The 19,072-nt window shown below is 39.4% G+C and overlaps 1 non-coding gene across 1 annotated transcript; it reads left to right on the forward strand.

Annotated features, from left to right (window-relative positions):
- The first annotated feature begins 3,169 nt into the window (after positions 1-3,169).
- LOC137225676 (U6 spliceosomal RNA) lies at positions 3,170-3,276 on the forward strand. The gene has a single exon (XR_010943980.1). It is a non-coding gene; the product is annotated as a U6 spliceosomal RNA (small nuclear RNA).
- The last annotated feature ends 15,796 nt before the right edge of the window (positions 3,277-19,072 follow it).

Consider the following 19,072-nt stretch of genomic DNA (forward strand, 5'->3'; position numbering starts at 1 on the left):
AGGTAGAAGGCCTTGGGAAACATGCTGAGTTTTCCAATAGGTGTCCCCTAGCAAAGCATAAAGACAAGCCTACAGAGTGCAAGGTAATCAACCAGTAAATGAGCTGCCTAATAGAAGAAATGGTAACACTTCTCAAAGGAAGACAACAAAAGTACAGAGCCTATACAATGCACCACCAACAACATGCAGTACACAATTTTAAAAATTACTAGACATAAAAAAGAGTCATGTACCACAATGTTCACTGCAGCTCTATTTACAATAGCCAGAACATGGAAGCAACCTAAATGTCCATCAACAGATGAATGGATAAAGAAGATGTGGCACATATATACAATGGAATATTACTCAGCCATAAAAAGAAACGAAATTGAGTTATTTGTAGTGAGGTGGATGGACCTAGAGTCTGTCATACAGAGTGAAGTAAGTCAGAATGAGAAAAGCAAATACCGTATGCTAACACATATATACGGAATCTAAAAAAAAAAAAGTGGTCATGAAGAACCTAGGGGCAGGATGGGAATAAAGACGCAGACCTAGGGGCAGGATGGGAATAAAGACGCAGACCTACTAGAGAATGGACTTGAGGACACAGGCAGGGGGAAGGGTAAGCTGGGACAAAATGAGAGAGTGGCATGGACATATATACATTACCAAATGTAAAACCAATAGCTAGTGGGAAGCAGTTGCATAGCACAGGGAGATCAGCTCGGTACTTTGTGACCACCTAGAGGGGTGGGATACGGACGGTGGGAGGGAGGGAGATGCAAGAGGGAGGAGACATGGGGACATATGTATATGTATAGCTGATTCACTTTGTTATAAAGCAGAAACTAACACACCATTGTAAAGCAATTATAATTATATTATATATATATATATAATATAATTATATATATAATATAATTATATATATAGATATAGATATATATAGATATAGATATAATTATATATATCTCCAATAAAGATGTTAAAAAAAATTATTAGACATGCACAAAACAAAAAAAGGCAAAATGACCCATAGTTAAGGGAAAAACACCAGTCCCAACATTACTGAGGTGATGGATTTAGAAGATATGGGCTTTAAAGCAGCTACTATAAATATGTTCAAAGAATTAAGAAAATAGGGACATCATGAGTTAAAAAGTAGGGACTCTCAGCATAGAAATGTAAACAATAAAAAAGAGGTAAATGGAAATTTTAGAACTGAAAAATTACCATGACAAAAAAAAATAGCAGTAGATCAGAGATGAGAGGGAAAAAGTCACTGGTGAATTTGAACATAAGAAGGCAAATCTATAGCAATTATCCAAGCTAATGAATAGAGAGAAAATAGATTGAAGGAAAAAAAACATATCCTTAGAGACCTGTAGGACAGCAGAAAATGGCCTAAATATATGTAATTAGAGACCTGAAGGAGAAGGAGGTGAGAAGTAGGGCAAAATAGACTTTTTTAAGAAATGACAAAATGGCAAGCTACAGACTGAGAGAAGTTTGTGTAATATCAATACGTATATGACACTGGGCTTATAGCCAGAATATAGTTTAAAATTTTTACAACTCAATAATAATAATACAATCTAATTGTTTTTTGATGGGCAGAAGACTTGAACAGACACTTCACCAAAGAAGATACATGCGTGGCTAATAAGCACAAGAAGACATGTTAAACATCATAGTTATAAGGAAATTGCAAATCAAAGCTAAGATCAGATACCACTACATATTCACTAGATAGATACCACTCCACATCCTTTTAAAAGGCTGACAATACCAAGTATTGAAGAAGATTGAGAACAGTTAGTTATCTTGCTATTGAGGGTGGAAAATAGTACAACCACTTTGGAAAACGGTTTGACAGTTTCTTTTAAAGTTAAACATACTTATCATATGAATCAGCTGCTCCACTCCCAGGTATTTACCAAAATGAAAAAAGAACATATATCCACCCAAAGACTGTTCATAGCAACTTTGTTCATAATAGCCCAAAACTGGGACAACCCAAGTATCCACCAATAGGCTAACAAATTGTGTTATTAACACAGTTAAATACTATTCGGCAATAAAAATATAAATTACTGATAAAGGCAACAATGTGGATGAGTCTCAAAAACCTCATGCTGAGTGAAAGGAACTCAACACAAAAAATATGCATACTGTCTGATTCCATTTACATGAATACTAGAAGAGGAAAAACTAATCTATAGTGATAAAAATGAGATCAATTTTTGCCTGGGGCAGTAGTTGGAAGCAGAGACTGACTGCAAAGGATGTACATGAGGGAGCTTTCTGGTGTGAGGAAATGTGCTATATCTTGACTATGATGATGGTGATGTGAGTGTATACATTTATTGAATGGTACACTTGAAATATATGTATTTTATTATATGTAAATTATACCTCACAAGGTTGACTTTTAAAAGAATATTTGCATAACTCTTTAAATTAGAAGGCTTATTTTCATCATCATCCTGTAGTGAGTCATTTAACAATAAATTTTATAAGGAACAAGTTCTTTTTGAATCATACACAAGCACCCCAAATGAATGTCTAACCATTCATTTTTGTTAAATGTGTGTGGCTGGAGAAACGGAAGCCCGTAAAACTAAGGAAGCTCCTGCCCATCATCTCTGATTCTAAGCTGCAGAAGAAACTGTAACCTCAGTACTCATCTTTCTAAGCATCCTCAGTAACTATTTGTTGACCGGTTCCTAAAGTGAGTGTCTGGATTTATTTTATAAACAAGTTCCACCATCTGAAATCTTGGCTGCTGCAGAATCTAGGGGAACATATCCTACAAAATCTGCGCCAGTCTCATAACAGAGGTAAATAGTCAGAGTCTGCATAGTGAACCAGTTCTACTGCTGGTCAGATAGGCTGTCCTAATCACCCTCCTCAAGGACCCTCTTATAGGATATAGGACCCTCTTATAGAATTTTTTGCACAAGGACCTTCTTATACACTTTTTTGAAAACATAGGCAATAGGGAAGCTGGACTTTCCTTTTCTTGAAATTTTCCTATTTGTAGTGGGAAATTGAGGGACAAGAGAGAGGTGTCATAAATTAAGGGCACTGCTAGCCTGTGCAGTGACCATGTGTGTTAAGACAAGTGCCTCAGTTTACTGGAAAACCTCTCTTACTGATTTGGACCCTTAATAAAAAGAGCAGGATGCTCACTTCAGCAGCACATATACTAAAGTTGGAACAATACGGAGAAGATTCGCACGGCCCCCGCACCAGGATGACGCACAAATACATGTACTGTTCCATATTTTTATATATGAAGGCTAAAAAAAAAAGCCCAAACTCATAGAAAAAGAGAACAGATTTGTGTTTACCAGAGGCAAAGTGGTGGGAGGTAAGAGAATTGGGTGAAGGTGGTCAAAAGTTACAAACTTCCAGTTATAAGATAAATAAGTACTAAGGATGCAATGTACAACATGATGACTATAGTTAACACTGCTGTATGATATATTTTAAAGCTGCTAAGAGCGTAGATCTCAAAAGTTCTTATCTCAAGGGAAACCAAAAATTTTTTATCACTATATGAGGTGATGGATGTTAACTAATCTTACTGTGGTAATCATTTCCCAATATACGTACGTCTTAGTCAGTATACTGTACACTTTAAACTTATATAGTGCTGTATACCAATTATAACCCAATAAAACTAAAACCAAAAAAGAAAGAATAGCAGGAAATGTGTAAAATTTCACTACAAGCTCAAACCCTGTGTTACCTACTGTATTAGTTTTCTATTGCTGCATAACAAATTACCACAAACTTAGAAGCTTATACCACCCCCATTTATTATCTCACCGTTCCACAGGTCAGACGTCTGCGTGGGCTTGGCTGTGTTCTCTGCATGGAGTATCACAAAGACAAACTCAAATGTCGACTGGGATGAGCTCTTATCTGAGGCTCTGGGGAAGAGCTGCTTCCAAGCTTATTCAGGTTGTTGGCAGAATTCACGTCCTTGGGCATGTAGAACTGAGATCCCATTTTCTTTCTGGCTATCTAGAAACTATCTGGATTTCTTGGCCTATGGGCGCCTTCCTCCATCTTCAAAGCCAATAATTGTGTGTTGAATCCTTCTTAGACCTAGAATCTCTCTGACTCCCTCGTCTCTGACCAGCCAAAGAAAACTCCCTGCTTTTATAGGGCTCAGGTGATTAGATCAGGTGCGCCTGGATAGTCTCCTTAGCTTAAGGTCAACTGACTAGCAATCTTAATTACAACTGAAAAATTACTTTTGCCACGTAACATAATATAATCACAGGAGTAACACCAGGGGCAGAGGTCATGGGCATCTAGAATTCTGTCTACCATACTGATGCTTCATCTGTCCAGCACCACTGACCTTCATTGTATCCCTAGTGATACTATTCACCCAAACATTGTAAAGTTGTCTTTAAAAACAAATGCTGCTAGTCAGTGATTCCGAGTTCACTTTCCAGGTTACAGTAATTAAGACTGGGATACCATAAAAATATCATATTTAAAGTTATAGGAACTGAGTTTAAATTCCAAGAGTTCAGAGAAGAGAGAAGTCAGTATGAACTGGGGAAAACTTCATAAAGGAAGTGGCAGCCAAGCAGAGCTTTCAAGAATGCACATAATTTGGGGAGGCAAGAGCATGACTAGAGACAGGAATAAATAGTGCATCTATTGAGCAGTGAGGAGACCCACCTGATAGCTTGTTGGGGAATAACGGAAGGTAAGGTTAAACAGCTGAGGGAAGCTAAAGTAAGATGGCTTTGTGAACCAGGACAAGAGTGTGAACTTGATTCAACGAGAAATACTGAGCCTTTGAAAACCCTTTTAGGTTTCTGTAGGAGTATGCTAAATGGTTGGAAATTTTTGGATTGGTGAGAAAAATGAGATTACAGAAAGAATAATTAGAAAGCTATGGGGGACACAAATTTCTTACCTATTAGAGACACACACTGACATTCTATGATGAGTGGGTTGGGCTTTAACATATTCCAGAAAGAAAATAAGGGGGAAGAATGGCAAAATGTTTATAATTGTTGAAGCTTTATGCCAGGTACATGAGCATTCAGTATAATATTCTCTCTACTTTTGAGTATGTTTGAATTTTTCCATAATAAAATGGGGTTTTTTAAAAGCCAATTGTAGTAATCTGGGAAAACCTAGACATGGGTGGTGACAGGAAAAATAGAAAGAAAAAAAAAGACTGACTAATTCAGCATACATTTGACCTTGATAACAGATTTGATATAACAACTTCAGCTGAGGGAAGAAACAAAACTGACTGATTTCTATAGCCTTGGAAATAGAATAATGTCATAAAAGAGAACCTGTCAACTGTCTATAAATTCCTGAACTTTAAACAATGTACCTCATTGGACTGTATGATTGGAATGTGTATGGAAATTAATAAACTATGTAAGTTAAATTTCTGTCTATGGATCTCTTACTCTGTCTAGTGCACCACATGAAAAAACTGGACAGATTTTCATCAAATTTAGAGGGTCTGTTTGGAAAAATCTACCTATCTAATATAGCCCCATTTGCTCTATACAAAAAATCATTTTGTGGGACCGTAGGTGTGTCTCATTCATTTATTTTTATTCTTAAGGTAATGTATATTATTTTTCAATTTTCTACAAGTTGAGCCCAGGAATTTACCTTTTTAAAAAGTTTTCCAGGGCTTCCCTGCTGGCGCAGTGGTTGCGAGCCTGCCTGCCAGTTCAGGGGACATGGGTTCGTGCCCCAGTCTGGGAAGATCCCACATGCCGCGAAGCGGCTGGGCCCATGAGCCATGGCCGCTGAGCCTGCGCGTCCGGAGCCTGTGCTCCGCAACGGGAGAGGCCACAACAGTGAGAGGCCCGCGTACCGCAAAAAAAAAAAAAAAAAAAAAAAAAAGTTTTCCAAGGACTTCCCTGGTGGTCCAGTGGCTAAGACTCTGCACTCCCAATGCAGGGGGCCTGGGTTTGATCCCTGGTCAGGGAACTAGATCCCACATGCCGCAACTAAGAGTTCTCATGCCACAACTAAAGATCCCACACGCCACAACAAAGATCCCATACGTGGCAACAAAGATCCCGCATGCTGCGACTAAGACCTGGCGTAGTCTAATTAATTAATTAATTAATTTAAAAAATAAATAAATAAAAAATAAAAATTTTCCAGGAACCTGGAAAGATTTGAGTAGAAGCACCCAAAATGTTCAAATCCTTGCTTGTTTTCCCAAGTGATATATTTTAAATTTTTTTAGATAGACATAAGGAGTTACACCAGACAAAATTGCTATCCTGAAGATTAATAATTCTCATTTCCATATATGCAAGAGCCTAACAAGGATAATTTTTTGACAATTTTAAAGTAATTCTGGAAGGAATACTTCTTAGGAGCAGAAAGGGAGAGAGAGACTTTTTAAAAAATGAATGAAAGTGATATCTAATGTAAAAAACATTTGGAGCCGATTTGGAAAGAGAGCCAATTTGGAAACAGACAGGTCTCTTGGGGAGGATCCCACTGAGATGACTGCCCAAACTAAAGAAACTTAAGTCCACAGAGAGAGGAGCAGTTCACTTGCAGAGTGGTGAGTCCCCAGAGACTTCCAGGAAAGCCAGTCAGGAGGGACTCCACACTCTCATACAAGTACTTGAAACTAAAATCCTGCCTGAGAGATATTGGCTGCAAATACAGAGAGAAGGACATGTGAATTAAGATACCATGAACTGAGAAAATAAATAGCAATTTCAAGCTTGAGCCCCAAATCAATTAAGCTAAGGAATCTAGTAGTATTTCACAGTCTGAAATGTGTCCCTATTGTCAAGCCCAAAGATACTAAGCTGTTGCAAAAGGAAGTACATGCTGGATCTAATTACCACGTCCACAGAACTACTGAAATCTTTATTCAGATTAATAGGCAGAATCCTTTTCACTTAGAAAAGTAATATCTAGGCCTAAAAAAGTATATTTTAATGGAATTTGGCAAAATGGATCAATATTTATTGTCTGAAACCGTGGATTTCCTTGATACTTTTCACTTCCAAGCTTCTGCAGTTTCCAGTAAGTTCTTACTCTGGTGTTATCATTACAAGGTCAGATGGTCTAAAATGTAGGCATTTCATCTGTGATCATGTTGCTTCCCACATGGACAACTCTAGATAGTGTGATCCAAGGTGAAGAGTAGCAGGTTTATTCATATGTGTGCCAGAGAGTAAAATGACTAATGATCATCAAAGATTTGTTATAAGTTTCAAACAATTAAAGCTCTTTAAATCATTATGGTAATTTTTAAAATTTTATCTCAATAATTATTTTATTGTTTCTATTAAAGTTTATCAATGGTAAATGAGTCTCCTGGTCAATGCCAGGTGTTACAGGTAATAAATGAAATGGAGATGACATATCATACATTAAATCAAAAATTATGTATAAGAGCTACTCATAGATTCTGAAGAGAGACTACAGGATTGCTCAAAAAGAAGTAGTCATCTTAATCACTTTGAGAGAAATAATAGTAGCAGAAAAGATTATAAAGGCTCTTTCCCTAGGGGTTAAATGGTACCCCCCCAAAAAAAGATATGGTCATGTCCTAATCCTCAGAACCTGTCAATGTGATCTCAGTTGGAAAAAGGGTCTTAGTACATGTAATTAAGAATCTCAAAATGAGGTCATCGTGGATTATCTAGGTGGGCCCTAAGTCCAATGACAAGTGTCCTTATAAGAGACACTACAGTGGAGGGACTTCCCCGGTGGTCCAGTGGTTAAGACTCAGGGCTTCCACTTCCAGGGCGCAGGTTCCATCGCACATGCTGCACGGTGCAGACTAAAAGAGAAAAAAAGAGACACACAGTGGAAAAAACAGGGAGAGGAGGAGAAGGCCATATGAAAATGGAGACAGAGATTGGAGTTATAATGCTACAAGCCAAGGGATGCCTGGGGCTGCCAGAAACTGAAAGAGGCAAAGAAGGATTCTCCCCTATAGCATTTGGAGACAGCACGGTTCTGACACACCTTGATTTCAGATGGCTGGCCTCCAGAACTGTTAAGAGAATAAATTTCTCTGTTTTAGGCCACCAAGTTTGTGGTAATTTGTTACATAGTCCCAGGACTAAAACCTGTGGATTAAAAGCCAGATGACCTTAGAAAAGTGTTTACTGAGAGAAAAAAAAAAAAAACAGCTTAGGTGACTCATGATCTCTCCTTCACAGCTAGTTTCTATAACACAGGATCAAACATGTCTGGCACGTAGCAGGCATTCATCAGTTTGCCGCCTCATCCCCATGGGCATTTCAGCAACCCATTCTGTTACCACCATACAGCTACCGCCCAGCCACAGGTACTCTCCAAAGTCTGCATTTCCTAACTAATTTAGACTAAACTGTGCACTAGAATCATCTTCACATGTACCTGTTGGAAGCCCTAAAAACCCTGGAGATTCTGATTCAGGGCATCTGGGGTGGAGCCAAGGCATTTGCACAATTAACAAGCTTCACAAAATCTTGGACTAGCTGTCTAGCTACTCTACCCCAAAATCTTCTTGGGCTGATAGGCAAGGGGAATAGTGTGATGGAGGGAGCAGGGGGCAAGGGGTTGGAGGAAAAAGGACACACATAGGAAAGCTAGACACACTGAGAGAAATCTCCACTTAGTCCTCCTGGAAATGTGCCACCCATGCAATGTTTCTGAGTCGGCAAAGGTAGAGTGAGGGGACTGAGAAGATAAAGTGAAACCAGACTTGGTGTATAGCTGAAGATAAGTCTTCTGGGATTAAATCATAAACTCCATGTGAATGATAAAGTGTTTATACATTGAGGTATAAAATATACTGTGAAAATATAAATTAAAAAGGAAGTCATGAAATTAAATTCAATTTAAGAAGTGTTTATTGAACATCTCCTATGTGTCAGATACTGTGCTAGGTGTGGAGCCTCTGATGAATAAGATGGCCATTCGCCTCCTCTCAAGGACAAGTCCAGGGCACTAGCAGGAAAACCAAAAACCCAGTAGTCTGGTTCTAACTAATGTAAAGCCTTGTACCCAGGCCTGATCTCAGAGAGACAAACAAGAACTTAGTCATTGAAGTTGATTTCTTCATGGAGTCGTGTTCAATACAGAACTGATGTTATCAGAAAATGAAAGTCGGTGGTACTGAGTTTAAGAAGTTGACATTTACTAAAGGTTAGAGGAATTTGAGGAAATTCTCCACTCCTGATTAAGTAAGAATATAGAAAGGATATTAAATGCGACTGATATGATTAACAAATAGAGCTGGAGATTTGGTCTCTGACACTTGAGGGAATTCCTTAGTGAAACACCAAACTACATTATTAGAATTAATCCTTTGCACGGAAGGACTACCTGATTTTTTTTAAAAAAGAGTGCCAGCTATGCCACTTTTCATTAACATATCATTGATATCATTCTTATATGGTTAAGTTAGAACCATGATAGTCATTAACTCATTAGTACTTTATAGTATATCTCTGGCTTGAAACACCACTTCCCCCAAAACCAATGATCCCAACCAGGATTGGCATACATTCATTCACTCATTTAACCAGTATTTTATAAGTTCCTACTCTATGCTAGGCACTCTGCTAGGCACTGATGTTGCAGCAATGAGCTTGTAGTCTTGGCTTCTATGAGGGTCATTTTTTTTTCTTTTTTTTAATAAATGTATTTATTTTATTTATTTACTTTTGGCTGCTTTGGTTCTTTGTTGCTGTGCACGGCTTTCTCTAGTTGTGGTGAACGGGGGCTACTCTTCGATGCGGTGCACAGGCTTCTCATTGTGGTGGCTTCTCTTGTTGCGGAGCACAGTCTCTAGGTGCGCAGCTTCAGTAGTTGTGGCACGCAGGCTCAGTAGTTATGGCTCGTGGGCTCTAGAGCGCAGGCTCACTAGTTGCGGCACACGGGCTTAGTTGCTCCATGGCATGTGGGATCTTCCCAGACCAGGGCTCGAACCTGTGTCCCCTGCATTGGCAGGCGGGTTCTCAACCACTGCACCACCAGGGAAGCCCTATGGGGATCATTCTTTAAGGAACATTCCATCAAGAACCACCCTCTATACCCACACAGCAGATATTCGCTAATCAATTACAGTACCCTCTCCTGCCAAACCCCTAGACTGCCTGAAGATCTTTCTCAACGTGCTACTCATGAGAATATTACCAGTTAGAGGTAGAACACAAGATGAAACTTACTGGCCATCCAAATGCTAACCAAGCTACAATGAATCACTTGTGGTTTCTCCCAGAATACTATTGCCTTGGTTCATGTCGTTTTCTGTTTCATTCACCTCCCTCTCCGCTTGTATGAACATTCAAATTGACTCTTCTGAAGATACAGCTCAAATGCTCTACCTTGAAGTCTCCCTAGTGCTCCCCTTTCAGATATAAAGACTTCCTCTTTAGAATCTTTATATTTCTTCCTCTTTTTTCTAATGTAGTACATGCTATGTCTCCCACATATGTATCTTAAGGATGAGAAATATGCCTTTTATGTCTTCGAATACCTCATACTATCTATCAGACAGCTTTGCATGCACGTGCGCGCACACACACACACACACACACACAATCACATACTTGCTAAGCACTGGTTCAGTTAATTAATTATGAGAGAATTTGAGATTAAGAGAGAACATATAAGCTCACTTGGGAAAAAGCTCACAGTATATCTATGTTCAATGGAGGTATATCATTTCCACTGTTCTGGTAATCAGGTTGCATTTGCAATACAAACTGCTCTTGAGATTTCACTTATATGAGAGAAGAAAAATTATACTTGATGTACAGAAATACAACTACAGTACCTTCTCTTTTTTTTTAATAAATTTATTTATTTTATTTATTTTTGGTTGCACTGGGTCTCCGTTGCTGCATACGGGCTTTCTCTAGTTGTGGCAAGCGGGGTCTACTCTTCGTTGTGGTGCGCGGGCTTCTCACTGTGGTGGCTTCTCTTGTTGCGGAGCACAGGTTCTAGGCATGTAGGCTTCAGTAGTTGTGGCGCACAGGCTTAGTTGCTCCGCAGCATGTGGGATCTTCGCGGACCAGGGCTCGAACCCGTGTCCCCTGCACTGGCAGGCTGATTCTTAACCACTGTGCCACCAGGGAAGCCCTACAGTACATTCTCAACCTGTGAGTCATGGGCCTCTGGTGGTTGTGAAACCCCGATATCGTAAACAGCATTTGTGCGTATACGCACACCAGATTCTCAAAAGAGTTTACAGAAACTAGAATACATGTGCAGTGATTGACTGATGTTGACAGATGTTGACGTGTTTATTCTCACTTGTCAAAATGGGATGTTGGGAAATGGAGGGACCCCATTTACTGCTCTTCCCAGGTTTACATCTCTCGGAATGATCCTGGTAATCTCTAAATCGTTTTTTCTAAGTTCACTGCTCCCACAAAATAAAGTATGAAAAATACAGTCATAAACATAAAGACATCTTTTTTAGCACATAAACTTCTATAGATCAACAATAGCTTTTAATCTTCCATGATATTTTCAGAACCTAGTAAATCTCTACTAAAGAACTTGGCAAAGAGTTTTTTCATGTTAAATCTTATATAACTTCAGGAAACTCATTCTCAAAAAAACCCAAATTAATATATATTGGCTAATTTAAAGGATTTAGATTAGTAATTAATAGCACTTTTCAACCTTGGGAAACATAAATAAGGGACTAGGAAAAGAAAATGCATATCCTTAAGAAGAACAGTATTACTGAATTAATGTTTATTTAAAGACATGCATGAGTTTTTCCGTGAGTGTGAATGGACAGATTCACATCACAGCCATACTTTCAGATACCAAATAACTATAACTAACTTTTGTCCACAAGACATACTGGGTCAAACAATGTGATCGGTCCAAAGGTTATCTTTTCTTCAAAGGATTTAAGCACTTAGCTACAAAGATGACTAGTCAGTAAATTGCTTATGAGACTTCTCATTTAAAAGAAAAAAAGGAAGGTTGAGGAAGATGGCAGAAGAGTAAGACGCGGAGATCACCTTCCTCCCCACAGATACACCAGAAATACATCTACACGTGGAACAACTCCTACAGAATACCTACTGAACCTGGCAGAAGACCTCAGACCTCCCAAAAGGCAAGAAACTTCCCCCCCGCCCCCCCCCCCCCACGCCACGTACCTGGGTAGGGCAAAAGAAAAAAGAAAAAGCAGAGACAAAAGAATAGCGACGGGACCTGCACCAGAGGGAGGGAGCTGTGAAGGAGGAAAAGTTTCCACACACTAGGAAGCCCCTTCGCGGGCGGAGACTGCGGGTGGCTGAAGGGGGAAGCTTCAGAGCCACGGAGGAGAGCGCAGCAACAGGGGTGCGGAAGGCAAAGCAGAGAGATTCCCGCACAGAAGATCGGTGCTGCCAGCACTCACCAGCCCGAGAGGCTTGTCTGCTCACCCGCCGGGGCGGGCGGGGCTGGGAGCTGAGGCTCGGGCTTTGGTCGGAGCACAGGGAGAGGACTGGGGTTGGCGGCGTGAACACAGCCTGAAGGGGTTAGTGTGCTACAGCTAGCCGGGAGGGAGTCCGGGGAAAAGGTCTGGAGCTGCCGAAGAGGAAAGAGACTTTTTCCTGCTTCTGTTTCCTGGTGCGCGAGGAAAGGGGATTAAGAGCGCTGCTTAAAGGAGCTCCAGAGACGCGCGAGCCGCGGCTAACAGCGCGGATCCCAGAGACGGGCAACAGATTCTAAGGCTGCTGCTGCCGCCACTAAGAAGCCTGTGTGCGAGCACAGGTCACTATCCACACCCACCTTCCGGGGAGTCTGTGCAGCCCGCCACTGCCAGGGTCCCGTGATCCAGGGACAATTTCCTCCGGAGAACACACGGCGCGCCTCAGGCTGGTGCAACGTCACGCCGGCCTCTGCCGCCACAGGCTCGCCACGCAACCGTGCCCCTCCCTAACCCCGGCCTGAGTGAGCCAGAGCCCCCGAATCAGCTGCTCGTTTAACCCTGTCCTGTCTGAGCGAAGAACAGACGCCCTCGGGCGACTTACACGCAGAGGCGGGGCCAGATCCAAAGCTGAACCCCGGGAGCTCTGCGAACAAAGAAGAGAAAGGGAAATCTCTCCCAGCAGCCTCAGGAGCAGCGGATTAAATCTCCACAGTCAACTTGATGTACCCTGCATCGGTGGAATACATGAATAGACAACGAATCATCCCAAATTGAGGAGGTGGACTTTGGGAGCAAGATATATTATTTTTCCCCTTTTCCTCTTTTTGTGAGTGTGTATGTGTATGATTCTGTGTGAGATTTTTGTCTGTATAGCTTTGCTTTCACCATTTGTCCTAGGGTTCTGTCCGTCCGATTTGTTTTTGTTCTTTTTTTTACTTTTAAAAAAACGTTTTTTCTTAATAATTATTTTTTATTTAAATAACTATTTTATTTTATCTTTATTTTATTTTATCTTCTTTATTTCTTTCCTTCTATATTTTTTCCCTTTTATTCTGAGCCGTGTGGATGAAAGACTCTTGGTGCTCCAGCCAGGACTCAGTGCTGTGCCTCTGAGGTGGGAGAGCCAACTTCAGGACACTGTTCCACAAGAGACCTCCCCACTCCACATAATATCAAACGGTGAAAATCTCCCAGAGATCTCCATCTCAACACCAGCACCCAGCTTCAATCAACGACCAGCAAGCTATAGTGCTGGACACCCTATGCCACTAGCAAGACAGGAACACAACCCACCCATTAGCAGAGAGGCTGCCTAAAATCATAAGAAGGCCACAGACACCCCAAAACACACCACCAGACATGGACCTGCCCACCAGAAAGACAAGATCCAGCCTCATGCACCAGAACACAGGCACTAGTCCCCTCCACCAGAAAGCCTACACAACCCACTGAACCAACCTTAGCCACTGGGGACAGACACCAAAAACAACAGGAACTATGAACTTGCAGCCTGCAAAAAGGAGACCCCAAACACAGTAAGATAAGCAAACTGAGAAGACAGAAAAACACACAGCAGATGAAGGAGCAAGGTAACACCCACCAGACCTAACAAATGAAGAGGAAATAAGCAGTCTACCTGAAAAAGAATTCAGAATAATGATAGTAAAGATGATCCAAAATCTTGGAAATAGAATACATAAAATGCAATAAACATTTAACAAGGACCTAGAAGAGCTAAAGAGGAAAGAAGCAACGATGAACAACACAATAAATGAAATTAAAAATACTCTAGAAGGGATCAATAGCAGTATAACTGAGGCAGAGGAATGGAGAAGTGACCTGGAAGATAAAATAGTGGAAATAACTACCACAGAGCAAACTAAAGAAAAAAGAATGAAAAGAACTGAGGACAGTCTCAGAGACCTCTGGGACAACATAAAACACACCAACATTCGAATTATAGGGGTCCCAGAAGAAGAGAAAAAGAAAAGGACTGAGAAAATATTTGAAGAGATTATAGTTGAAAACTTCCCTAATATGGGAAAGGAAATAGTTAATCAAGTCCAGGAAGCACAGAGAGTCCCATACAGGATAAATCCAAGGAGAAACACACCATGATACATATTAATCAAACTGTCAAAAATTAAATACAAAGAAAACATATTAAAAGCAGCAAGGGAAAAACAACAAATAACACACAAGGGAATCCCCATAAGGTTAACAGCTGATCTTTCAGCAGAAACTCTGCAAGCCAGAAGGGAGTGGCAGGACATATTTAAAGTGATAAAGGAGAAACACCTACAACCAAGATTACTTTACCCAGCAAGGATCTCATTCAGATTTAATGAAGAAATTAAAACTTTTACAGACAGGCAAAAGCTGAGAGAGTTCAGCACCACCAAACCAGCTTTACAACAAATGCTAAAGGAAATTCTCCAGGCAAGAAACACAAGAGAAGGAAAAGATCTACAATAACAAACCCAAAACAATTAAGAAAATGGAAATAGGAACATACATATTGATAACTATCTTAAATGTAAATGGATTAAATGCTCCCACCAAAAGACACAGACTGGCTGAATGGATACAAAAACAAGACCCACATATATGCTATCTACAAGAGACCCACTTCAGCCCTAGGGACACATACAGACTGAAAGTGAGGGGATGGAAAAAGATTTTCGATGCAAATGAAAATCAAAAGAAAGCTGGAGTAGCAATTCTCATATCAGACACAATAGACTTTAAAATAAAGACTATTACAAGAGACAAAGAAGAACACTACATAATGATCAAGGGATCAATCCAAGAAGAAGATATAACAATTGTAAATATTTATGCACCCAACATAGGAGCACCTCAATACATAAGGCAAATGCTAACAGTCATAAAAAGGGAAATCGACAGTAACACAATCATAGTACGCGACTTTAACACCCCACTTTCACCAATGGACAGATCATCCAAAATGAAAATAAATAAGGAAACACAAGCTTTAAATGATACATTAAACAATATGGACTTAATTGATATTTATAGGACATTCCATCCAAAAACAACAGAATATACTTTCTTCTCAAGTGCTCATGGAACATTCTCCAGGACGTATCCTATCTTGGCTCACAAATCAAGCCTTGGTAAATTTAAGAAAATTGAAATCGTGTCAAGTATCTTTTCCGACCACAACGCTATGAGACTAGATACCAATTATAGGAAAAGATCTGTAAAAAATACAAACACATGGAGGCTAAACAATACACTACTTAATAACCAAATGATCACTGAAGAAATCAAAGAGGAAATCAAAAAATGCCTAAAAACAAATGACAATGGGGACACGATGACCCAAAACCTATGGGATGCAGCAAAAGCAGTTCTAAGAGGGAAGTTTATAGCAATACAATCATACCTTAAGAAACAGGACACATTTCAAATAAACAACCTAAACTTGCACCTAAAGCAATTAGAGAAAGAAGAACCAAAAATCCCCAAAGTTAGCAGAAGGAAAGAAATCATAAAGATCAGATCAGAAATAAATGAAAAAGAAATGAAGGAAACGATAGCAAAGATCAATAAAACTAAAAGCTGGTTCTTTGAGAAGATAAACAAAATTGATAAACCATTAGCCAGACTCATCAAGAAAAAAAGGAAGAAAACTAAAATCAATAGAATTAGAAATGAAAAAGGAGAAGTAACAACTGACACTGCAGAAATACAAAGGAACATGAGAGATTACTACAAGCAACTCTATGCCAATAAAATGGACAACCTGGAAAAAATGGACAAATTCTTAGAAATGCACAACCTGCTGAGACTGATTGAGGAAGAAATAGAATATATGAACTGACCAATCACAAGCACTGAAATTGAAACTGTGATTAAAAATCTTCCAACAAACAAAAGCCCAGGACCAGATGGCTTCACAGGTGAGTTCAATCAGAGAAGAAAAAGAAATAAAAGGAATCCAGATCGGAAAAGAAGAAGTAAAGCTGTCACTGTGTGCAGATGACATGATATTCTACATATAGAATCCTAAAGATGCTACCAGAAAACTACTAGAGCTAATCAATGAATTTGGTAAAGTAGCAGGATACAAAAATAATGCACAGAAATCTCTGGTATTCTTATACACTAATGATGAAAAATCTGAAAGTGAAATTAAGAAAACACTCCCATTTACCATTGCAACAAAAAGAATAAAATATCTAGGAATAAACCTACCTAAGGAGACAAAAGACCTGTATGCAGAAAATTATAAGACACTGATGAAAGAAATTAAAGATGATACAGATAGATGGGAGACATATACCATATTCTTGGATTGGAAGAATCAACATTGTGAAAATGACTCTACTACCCAAAGCAATCTACAGATTCAATGAAATCCCTATCAAACTACCAAGGGCATTTTTCACAGAACTAGAACAACAAATTTCACAATTTGTATGGAAACACAAAAGACCCCGAATAGCCAAAACAAGCTTGAGAACGAAAAATGGAGCTGGAGGTATCAGGCTCCCTGTCTTCAGACTATACTACAAAGCTACAGTAATCAAGACAGTATAGTACTGGCACAAAAACATAAATATAGATCAATGGAACAGGAAAGAAACCCCAGAGATAAACCCACACACATATGGTCACCTTATCTTTGATAAAGGAGGCAAGAATATACAGTGGAGAAAAGACAGCCTCTTCAATAAGTGGTGCTGGGGAAACTGGACAGGTACATGTAAAAGTATGAAATTAGAACACTCCCTAACACCATACACAAAAATAAACTCAAAATGGATTAAAGACCTAAATGTAAGGCCAGACACTATCAAACTCTTAGAGGAAAACATAGGCAGAACACTCTATGACATAAATCACAGCAAGATCCTTTTTGACCCACCTCCTAGAGAAATGGAAATAAAAACAAAAGTAAACAAATGGGACTAAATGAAACTTAAATCTTTTTCACAGCAAAGGAAACCATAAACAAGACCAAAAGACAACCTCAGAATGGGAGAAAATATTTTCAAATGAAGTAACTGACAAAGGATTAATCTCCAAAATTTACAAGCAGCTCATGCACCTCAATAACAAAGAAACAAACAACCCAATCCAAAAATGGGCAGAAGACCTAAATAGACATTTCTCCAAAGAAGATATAGACTGCCAACAAACACATGAAAGAATGCTCAACATCATTAATCATTAGAGAAATGCAAGTCAAAACTACAATGAAATATCATCTCACACCAGTCAGAATGGCCATCATCAAAAAATCTAGAAACAATAAATGGATAAAGAAGATGTGGCACATATATACAATGAAATATTACTCAGCCATAAATAGAAACGAAATTGAGTTATTTGTAATGAGGTGGATAGACCTAAAGTCTCATACAGAGTGAAGTAAGTCAGAAAGAGAAAGACAAATACCGTATGCTAACACATATATATGGAATTTAAGAAAAAAAATGTCATGAAGAACCTAGCGGTAAGATAGGAATAAAGACACAGACCTACTGGAGAACGGACCTGAGGATATGGGGAGGGAGAAGGGTGAGCTGTGACAAAGCGAGAGAGAGTCATGGACATATATACACTACCAAACGTAAGGTAGATAGCTAGTGGGAAGCAGCCGCATAGCACAGGGATATCAGCTCGGTGCTTTGTGACCACCTGGAGGGGTGGGATAGGGAGGGTGGGAGGGAGGGAGATGCAGGAGGGAGGAGATATGGGAATATATGTATATGTATGGGTGATTCACTTTGTTATAAAGCAGAAAGTAACACACCATTGTAAAGCAATTATACCCCAATAAAGATGTTAAAAAAAAAAATCTAGAAACAATAAATGCTGGAGAGGTTGTGAAGAAAAGGGAACACTCTTGCACTGCTGGTGGGAATGTGAATTGGTATAGCCACTATGGAGAACAGTATGGAGGTTCCTTAAAAAACTAAAAATAGAACTACCATATGACCCAGCAATCCCACTACTGGGCATATACCCTGAGAAAACCATAATTCAAAAAGAGTCATGTACCAAAATGTTCATTGCAGCTCTATTTACAAGAGCCAGGACATGGAAGCAACCTAAGTGTCCATCAACGGATGAATGGATAAAGAAGATGTGGCACATATATACAATGGAATATTACTCTGCCATAAAAAGTAATGAAATTGAGTTATTTGTAGTGACGTGGATGGACCTAGAGTCTGTCATACAGAGTGAAGTAAGTCAGAAAGAGAAAAACAAATACTGTATGCTAACACATATATATGGAATTTAAGAAAAAAAAATGTCATGAAGAACCTAGGGGTAAGACAGGAATAAAGACACAGACCCACTAGAGAATGGACTTGAGGATATGGGGAGGGGGAAGGGTAAGCTGTGACAAAGTGAGAGAGTGGCATGGTCATATATACACTACCAAACGTAAAATAGATAGCTAGTGGGAAGCAGCCACATAGCACAGGGAGATCAGCTCAGTGGTTTGTGACCATCTATAGGGGTGGGATAGGGAGGGTGGGAGGGAGACACAAGAGGGAAGAGATATGGGAACATATGTATATGTATAACTGATTCACTTTGTTATAAAGCAGAAATTAACACACCATTGTAAAGCAATTATACTCCAATAAAGATGTTAAAAAAATTTTTTTAAAGAAAAGAAATAAAGAAGGG

Source organism: Pseudorca crassidens, chromosome 5, assembly GCF_039906515.1.
Source record: "Pseudorca crassidens isolate mPseCra1 chromosome 5, mPseCra1.hap1, whole genome shotgun sequence".
NCBI lineage: Eukaryota > Metazoa > Chordata > Mammalia > Artiodactyla > Delphinidae > Pseudorca > Pseudorca crassidens.